Consider the following 8,994-nt stretch of genomic DNA (forward strand, 5'->3'; position numbering starts at 1 on the left):
GTTGCTCAAATGAGGACCTCAAAAAATCCACTCCAATCCTATGTTGTAAATTATGAGGACTGTCGGCTGCACTCTGTTATGTTTTTCCTCACGAGGCTACACCTAATCTTTGAAAAACTCAATTTCAGTCACCTCAGCACCAAACTGTACAGAGTGAAGGCTACAGGAAATCCTCAAAAAATCCACTCCGATCTAGACGGCTCACTAGTGAATCAGCTAGAATGGAGCTGCTAAAATGAGGTCCTCAAAAAATCCACTCCAATACAATGTTGTAAATTATGAGCACTCTTTCGCTGCGCTCTGTTATGTTATTCCCCGCGTAAAACTGAACGATCAGCGCTGTGTGTGATTATTTATATTATAAAAAGCGATAATAAAATGCAAGTTTGATTAATCATGAAAAAAATAAAATTTTGCCCTTTGGAAATACGTAATAAATATAACAGTTTCAGCAAGTACCTAAAAAATAAAAACATGAAATCATTAGAATTATAAAGCTGATATATATCTACAATGTGTGTACATTCCAATTCCACTACATTGCAGACTATGAGGATCCGGGAATCTGCTCCATTCTGGACATTGGAGGTGATTTTTTGAGGAACATCACTGTAGAAACTGAACTGTCTAGAATGGAGAAGCTGCAGAGAGATCATCAAAAGATCAACTCCGATCCAGTCACCTCACCAGTGAATCAGCTAGAGTGGAGTTGCTAAAATGAGGTCCTCAAAAACATGTCACTACAGTGAGGCCTCAAAAATTCAACTCCGATCTAGTCACCTCACCAGTGAACCGTCTAGAGTGGAGTTGCTGGAATGAGGACCACAAAATATCCACTCCGATCTAGTCACTTCAGTAGTGAGCCGTCTAGAGTGGAGTTGATAAAATGAGGCCTCAAAAAATCAACTCCGATTTAGACGGCTCACTGGTGAATCAGCTAGAATGGAGTTGATTGTTTGAGGACCACAAAAAATCAACTCCAAACTAGACGCAACCGAGCCGCCACCACATATATGGCTGCTCTGTGCGCACAGGACCTGTGATGAGGTCACAGGAGGGGAGGAGTCAGGGGTCACATGATCAGGGGCCTCAGTGGATGCAGGACTCTGCTGTGCTGGTTGTCATGGTGCTGGATGAGCTGAAGGTTATGTGTGGGGTCAGGAGGGGTTTACAGTGTGGATGTAGCAGAGCCGCGTGTGTACGAGGTGTACGGAGCAGAGCCGCGTGTGTACGAGGTGTACGGAGCGGAGCCGCGTGTGTACGAGGTGTACGGAGCGGAGCCGCGTGTGTACGAGGTGTACGGAGCGGAGCCGCGTGTGTACGAGGTGTACGGAGCAGAGCCGCGTGTGTACGAGGTGTACGGAGCGGAGCCGCGTGTGTACGAGGTGTACGGAGCAGAGCCGCGTGTGTACGAGGTGTACGGAGCGGAGCCGCGTGTGTACGAGGTGTACGGAGCGGAGCCGCGTGTGTACGAGGTGTACGGAGCGGAGCCGTGTGTGTACGAGGTGTACGGAGCGGAGCCGCGTGTGTACGAGGTGTACGGAGCAGAGCCGCGTGTGTACGAGGTGTACGGAGCGGAGCCGCGTGTGTACGAGGCGTACGGAGCGGAGCCGCGTGTGTACGAGGCGTACGGAGCGGAGCCGCGTGTGTACGAGGCGTACGGAGCAGTGCCGCGTATGTGCGAGGCGTACGGAGCGGAGCCGCGTGTGTACGAGGTGTACGGAGCGGAGCCGCGTGTGTACGAGGCGTACGGAGCGGAGCCGCGTGTGTACGAGGCGTACGGAGCGGAGCCGCGCGTGTACGAGGCGTACGGAGCGGAGCCGCGCGTGTACGAGGCGTACGGAGCGGAGCCGCGCGTGTACGAGGCGTACGGAGCGGAGCCGCGCGTGTACGAGGCGTACGGAGCGGAGCCGCGCGTGTACGAGGCGTACGGAGCGGAGCCGCGCGTGTACGAGGCGTACGGAGCGGAGCCGCGCGTGTACGAGGCGTACGGAGCGGAGCCGCGCGTGTACGAGGCGTACGGAGCGGAGCCGCGCGTGTACGAGGCGTACGGAGCGGAGCCGCGCGTGTACGAGGCGTACGGAGCGGAGCCGCGCGTGTACGAGGCGTACGGAGCAGAGCCGTGCGTGTACGAGGCGTACGGAGCGGTGCTGCGCGTGTACGAGGCGTACGGAGCGGAGCCGCGTGTGTACGAGGCGTACGGAGCGGAGCCGCGTGTGTACGAGGTGTACGGAGCAGAGCCGCGTGTGTACGAGGTGTACGGAGCGGAGCCGCGTGTGTACGAGGTGTACGGAGCAGAGCCGCGTGTGTACGAGGTGTACGGAGCAGAGCCGCGTGTGTACGAGGTGTACGGAGCAGAGCCGCGTGTGTACGAGGTGTACGGAGCAGAGCCGCGTGTGTACGAGGTGTACGGAGCAGAGCCGCGTGTGTACGAGGTGTACGGAGCAGAGCCGCGTGTGTACGAGGTGTACGGAGCGCAGCCGCGTGTGTACGAGGTGTACGGAGCGCAGCCGCGTGTGTACGAGGTGTACGGAGCGCAGCCGCGTGTGTACGAGGCGTACGGAGCGGAGCCGCGTGTGTACGAGGTGTACGGAGCGGAGCCGCGTGTGTACGAGGCGTACGGAGCGGAGCCGGGTGTGTACGAGGCGTACGGAGCGGAGCCGGGTGTGTACGAGGGGTACGGAGCGGAGCCGCGTGTTTTACGAGGCATACGGAGCAGAGGCGCGTGTGTACGAGGCGTACGGAGCGGAGCCGCGTGTGTACGAGGCGTACGGAGCGGAGCCGCGTGTGTACGAGGCGTACGGAGCGGAGCCGCGTGTGTACGAGGCGTAGGGAGCGGAGCCGGGTGTGTACGAGGTGTACGGAGCGGAGCCGGGTGTGTACGAGGTGTACGGAGCGGAGCCGCGTGTGTACGAGGCGTACGGAGCGGAGCCGCGTGTTTTACGAGGCGTACTTAGCGGAGCCGCGCGTGTACGAGGCGTACGGAGTGGAGCCGCGCGTGTACGAGGCGTACGGAGCGGAGCCGCGTGTTTTACGAGGCGTACGGAGCGGAGCCGCGCGTGTACCAGGTGTATGGAGTGGAGCCGTGCGTGTATGGAGCGGAGCCGCGCGTGTACGAGGCGTACGGAGCGGAGCCGCGCGTGTACGAGGCGTACGGAGCGGAGCCGCGCGTGTACGAGGCGTACGGAGCGGAGCCGCGCGTGTACGAGGCGTACGGAGCGGAGCCGCGCGTGTACGAGGCGTACGGAGCGGAGCCACGCGTGTACGAGGCGTACGAAGCGGAGCAGCGTGTTTAACAAGGCTTACGGAGCAGAGCCGCGTGTGTATGAGGCGTACGGAGCAGAGCCGCGTGTTTTACGAGGCGTACGGAGCAGAGCCGCGTGTTTTTCGAGGCGTACGGAGCGGAAACGAGCGTGTATTAGACGTACGGAGCGGAGCCGTGTGTTTTATGAGGCGTACGGAGCGGAGCCGCGCGTGTACGAGGCGTACGGAGCGGAGCCGCTCGTGTACGAGGCGTACGGAGCGGAGCCACGCGTGTAAGAGGCGTACGGAGCGGAGCCACGCGTGTACGAGGCGTGCGGAGCCACACGTGTACGAGGCGTACGAAGCGGAGCAGCGTGTTTAACAAGGCTTACGGAGCAGAGCCGCGTGTGTATGAGGCGTACGGAGCAGAGCCGCGTCTTTTACGAGGCGTACGGAGCAGAGCCGCGTGTTTTTCGAGTCGTACGGAGCGGAAACGAGCGTGTATTAGGCGTACGGAGCGGAGCCGCGTGTTTTACGAGGCGTATGGAGCGGAGCCGCGCGTGTACGAGGCGTACGGAGCGGAGCCGCGCGTGTACGATGTGTGCGGAGTAGCGCATGTACGAGGCGTACGGATCGGAGCCGCGCGTGTACGAGGTGTGTGGAGTAGCACGTGTACGAGGCGTACGGAGCGGAGCCGCACGTGTACGAGGCGTACGGAGCGGAGCCATGCGTGTACGAGGCGTATGGAGCGGAGCCACGCGTGTACAAGGCGTACGAAGCGGAGCCGCGTGTTTAACAAGGCGTACGGAGCAGAGCTGCGTGTTTTACGAGGCGTACTTAGCAGAGCCGCGTGTTTTACGAGGCGTACGGAGCGGAAACGAGCGTGTATTAGGCGTACGGAGCGGAGCCGCGTGTTTTACGAGGCGTATGGAGCGGAGCCGCGAGTATACGAGGCGTATGGAGCGGAGCCGCGCGTGTGCGGAGTAGCGCGTGTATGAGGCGTACGGATCTGAGCCGCGCGTGTACGAGGTGTGTGGAGCAGCGCGAGTACGGAGCGGAGCCACGCGTGTAAGAGGCGTACGGAGCGGAGCCACGCGTGTACGAGGCGTACGGAGCGGAGCCACACGTGTACGAGGCGTACGAAGCGGAGCAGCGTGTTTAACAAGGCTTACGGAGCAGAGCCGCGTGTGTATGAGGCGTACGGAGCAGAGCCGCGTCTTTTACGAGGCGTACGGAGCAGAGCCGCGTGTTTTTCGAGTCGTACGGAGCGGAAACGAGCGTGTATTAAGCGTACGGAGCGGAGCCGCGTGTTTTACGAGGCGTATGGAGCGGAGCCGCGCGTGTACGAGGCGTACGGAGCGGAGCCGCGCGTGTACGATGTGTGCGGAGTAGCGCATGTACGAGGCGTACGGATCGGAGCCGCGCGTGTACGAGGTGTGTGGAGTAGCACGTGTACGAGGCGTACGGAGCGGAGCCGCACGTGTACGAGGCGTACGGAGCGGAGCCATGCGTGTACGAGGCGTATGGAGCGGAGCCACGCGTGTACAAGGCGTACGAAGCGGAGCCGCGTGTTTAACAAGGCGTACGGAGCTGAGCCGCGTGTGTATGAGGCGTACGGAGCAGAGCTGCGTGTTTTACGAGGCGTACTTAGCAGAGCCGCGTGTTTTACGAGGCGTACGGAGCGGAAACGAGCGTGTATTAGGCGTACGGAGCGGAGCCGCGTGTTTTACGAGGCGTATGGAGCGGAGCCGCGAGTATACGAGGCGTATGGAGCGGAGCCGCGCGTGTGCGGAGTAGCGCGTGTATGAGGCGTACGGATCTGAGCCGCGCGTGTACGAGGTGTGTGGAGCAGCGCGCGTACGGAGCGGAGCCGCACGTGTACGAGGCGTACGGAGCAGAGCCACGTGTGTACGGAGCAGAGCCGTGTGTGTACGAGGTGTACGGAGCGGACAGTAGCGCGTGTACGAGGCGTACGGATCGGACCCGCGCGTGTACGAGGTGTGTGGAGCTGCGCGTGTACGAGGCGTACGGAGCGGAGCCGCACGTGTACGAGGCGTACGGAGCAGAGCCGTGTGTGTACGAGGTGTACGGAGCGGAGTCGGGCGTGTACGAGGTGTACGGAGCAGAGCCACGCGTGTACGAGGTGTACAGAGCGGAGCCGTGTGTGTACGAGGTGTACGGAGCGGACCCGTGTGTGTACGATGCGTACGGAGCGGAGCCGCGCGTGTACGAGGCGTACGAAGCGTAGCCGCGTGTTTTACGAGGCGTACGGAGCAGAGTCGCGCGTGTACGAGGCGTACGGAGCGGAGCCGCGCGTATACGAGGCGTATAGAGCGGAGCAGCACGTGTACAAGGTGTACGGAGCAGAGCCGTGTGTGTACGAGGTGTACGGAGCGGAGTCGGGCGTGTACGAGGTGTACGGAGCAGAGCCACGCGTGTACGAGGTGTACAGAGCGGAGCCGTGTGTGTACGAGGTGTACGGAGCGGACCCGTGTGTGTACGATGCGTACGGAGCGGAGCCGCGCGTGTACGAGGCGTACGAAGCGTAGCCGCGTGTTTTACGAGGTGTACGGAGCAGAGCCCCGGGTGCACGAGGCGTACGGAGCGGAGTCGCGCGTGTACGAGGCGTACGGAGCGGAGCCGCGCGTATACGAGACGTATAGAGCGGAGCAGCACGTGTACGAGGTGTACGGAGCAGAGCCGTGTGTGTACGAGGTGTACGGAGTTCAGCCGCGTGTGTACGAGGTGTACGGAGTTCAGCCGCGTGTGTACGAGGTGTACGGAGCGGAGCCGCGTGTGTACGAGGTGTACGAAGCGGAGCCGCGTGTTTTACGAGGCGTACGGAGCAGAGCCGCTTGTGTACGAGGTGTACGGAGCGGAGCCGCGTGTACGAGGTGTACGGAGCGGAGCCGCGTGTACGAGGTGTGCAGAGTAGCGCGTGTATGAGGCGTACGGATCGGAGTCGCGCGTGTACGAGGTGTGTGGAGCAGCGCGTGTACGAGGCGTACGGAGCGGAGCCGCACGTGTACGAGGCGTACGGAGCAGAGCCACGTGTGTACGGAGCAGAGCCGTGTGTGTACGAGGTGTACGGAGCGGACAGTAGCGCGTGTACGAGGCGTACGGATCGGACCCGCGCGTGTACGAGGCGTACGGAGCGGAGCCGCACGTGTACGAGGCGTACGGAGCAGAACCACGTGTGTACGGAGCAGAGCCGTGTGTGTACGAGGTGTACGGAGCGGAGTCGGGCGTGTACGAGGTGTACGGAGCAGAGCCACGCGTGTACGAGGTGTACAGAGCGGAGCCGTGTGTACGAGGTGTACGGAGCGGACCCGTGTGTGTACGATGCGTACGGAGCGGAGCCGCGCGTGTACGAGGCGTACGAAGCGTAGCCGCGTGTTTTACGAGGCGTACGGAGCAGAGCCGCGCGTGCATGAGGCGTACGGAGCAGAGTCGCGCGTGTACGAGGCGTACGGAGCGGAGCCGCGCGTATACGAGGCGTATAGAGCGGAGCAGCACGTGTACGAGGTGTACGGAGCAGAGCCGTGTGTGTACGAGGTGTACGGAGCGGAGTCGGGCGTGTACGAGGTGTACGGAGCACAGCCACGCGTGTACGAGGTGTACAGAGCGGAGCCGTGTGTGTACGAGGTGTACGGAGTGGACCCGTGTGTGTACGATGCGTACGGAGCGGAGCCGCGCGTGTACGAGGTGTACGAAGCGTAGCCGCGTGTTTTACGAGGTGTACGGAGCAGAGCCCCGCGTGCACGAGTCGTACGGAGCGGAGTCGCGCGTGTACGAGGCGTACGGAGCGGAGCCGCGCGTATACGAGACGTATAGAGCGGAGCAGCACGTGTACGAGGTGTACGGAGCAGAGCCGTGTGTGTACGAGGTGTAAGGAGTTCAGCCGCGTGTGTACGAGGTGTACGGAGCGGAGCCGCGTGTGTACGAGGTGTACGAAGCGGAGCCGCGTGTTTTACGAAGCGTACGGAGCAGAGCCGCGTGTGTACGAGCTGTACGGAGCGGAGCCGCGTGTACGAGGTGTATGGAACGGAGCAGTGTGTGTACGAGGTGTACGGAGCGGAGCCGCGTGTGTACGAGGTGTACGGAGCGGAGCCCCGTGTGTACGAGGTGTACGGAGCGGAGCCGCGTGTGTACGAGGTGTACGGAGCGGAACCCCGTGTGTACGAGGTGTACGGAGCGGAGCCGCGTGTACGAGGTGTACGGAGCGGAGCCATAAGTGTACGAGGTGTATGGAGCGGAGCCGCGCGTGTACGAGGTGTACGGAGCAGAGCCGAGCGTGTACGAGGCGTACGGAGCAGAGCCGCGCGTGTACGAAGCGTACAGAGCGGAGCCGCGTGTTTTACGAGGCGTACGGAGCGGAGCCGCACGTGTACCAGGCGTACGGAGCGGAGCCGTGCGTGTACCAGGCGTGCGGAGCGGAGCCGCGCATGTACCAGGCGTACGGAGCGGTGCCGCGCGTTTTACAAGGCGTACGGAGCGGAGTTGCGTGTTTTACGAGGGGTACGGAGCGGAGCCGCGCGTGTACGAGGCGTACGGAGCGGAGCCGCGCGTGTACGAGGCGTACGGAGCGGAGCCGCGCGTGTACGAGGCGTACGGAGCGGAGCCGCATGTATGAGGAGTGTGGAGCGGAGCGAAGCGTGTACGGAGCAAAGCTGCGTGTTTTATGAGGCGTACGGAGCGGAGCCGCACGTGTACGAGGCGTACGGAACAGAGCCACGCGTGTACGGAGCAGAACCGTGTGTGTACGAGGTGTACGGAGCGGATTCGGGCGTGTACGAGGTGTACGGAGCAGAGCCACACGTGTACGAGGTGTACGGAGCAGAGCCACGCATGTACGAGGTGTACGGAGCAGAGCCACGCGTGTACGAGGTGTACGGAGCGGAGCCGTGTGTGTACGAGGTGTACGGAGCGGACCCGTGTGTGTACGATGCGTGCGGAGCGGAGCCGCGTGTTTAACAAGGCGTAGGAGCAGAGCCGCGTGTGTACGAGGCGTACGGAGCAGAGCCGAGTGTTTTACGAGGCTTACGGAGCAGAGCCGCGTGTTTTACGAGGCGTTCGGAGCAGAGACGCGTGTTTTACGAGGCGTACGGAGCGGAAACGAGCGTGTATGAGGCGTACGGAGCGGAGCCGCGCGTGTACGAGGCGTACGGAGCGGAGCCGCGCGTGTACGATGTGTGCGGAGTAGCGCGTGTACGAGGCGTACGGAGCGGAGCCGCACGTGTATGAGGCGTACGGAGCAGAGCCACGCGTCTACGGAGCAGAGCCGTGTGTGTACGAGGTGTACGGAGCGGAGTCGGGCGTGTACGAGGTGTACGGATCAGAGCCGGGCGTGTACGAGGTGTACGGAGCAGAGCCACGCGTGTACCAGGCGTACGGAGCGGAGCCGCGTGTTTTACAAGGCGTACGGAGCGGAGTTGCGTGTTTTACGAGGGGTACGGAGCGGAGCCGCGCGTGTACGAGGCGTACGGAGCGGAGCCGCGCGTGTACGAGGCGTACGGAGCGGAGCCGCGTGTATAAGGAGTGTGGAGCGGAGCCAAGCATGTACGGAGCAGAGCCACGTGTTTTATGAGGCGTACGGAGCGGAGTCGCGCGTGTACGAGGCGCACGGAGTGGAGCCGCACGTGTACGAGGCGTACGGAGCGGAGCCGCACGTGTACGAGGCGTACGGAACAGAGCCACGCGTGTACGGAGCAGAACCGTGTGTGTACGAGGTGTACGGAGAGGAGTCGGGCG

This window comes from Phyllobates terribilis, unplaced genomic scaffold (assembly GCF_046119375.1).
Source record: "Phyllobates terribilis strain yellow unplaced genomic scaffold, ASM4611937v1 Scaffold_321__1_contigs__length_2177432, whole genome shotgun sequence".
NCBI lineage: Eukaryota > Metazoa > Chordata > Amphibia > Anura > Dendrobatidae > Phyllobates > Phyllobates terribilis.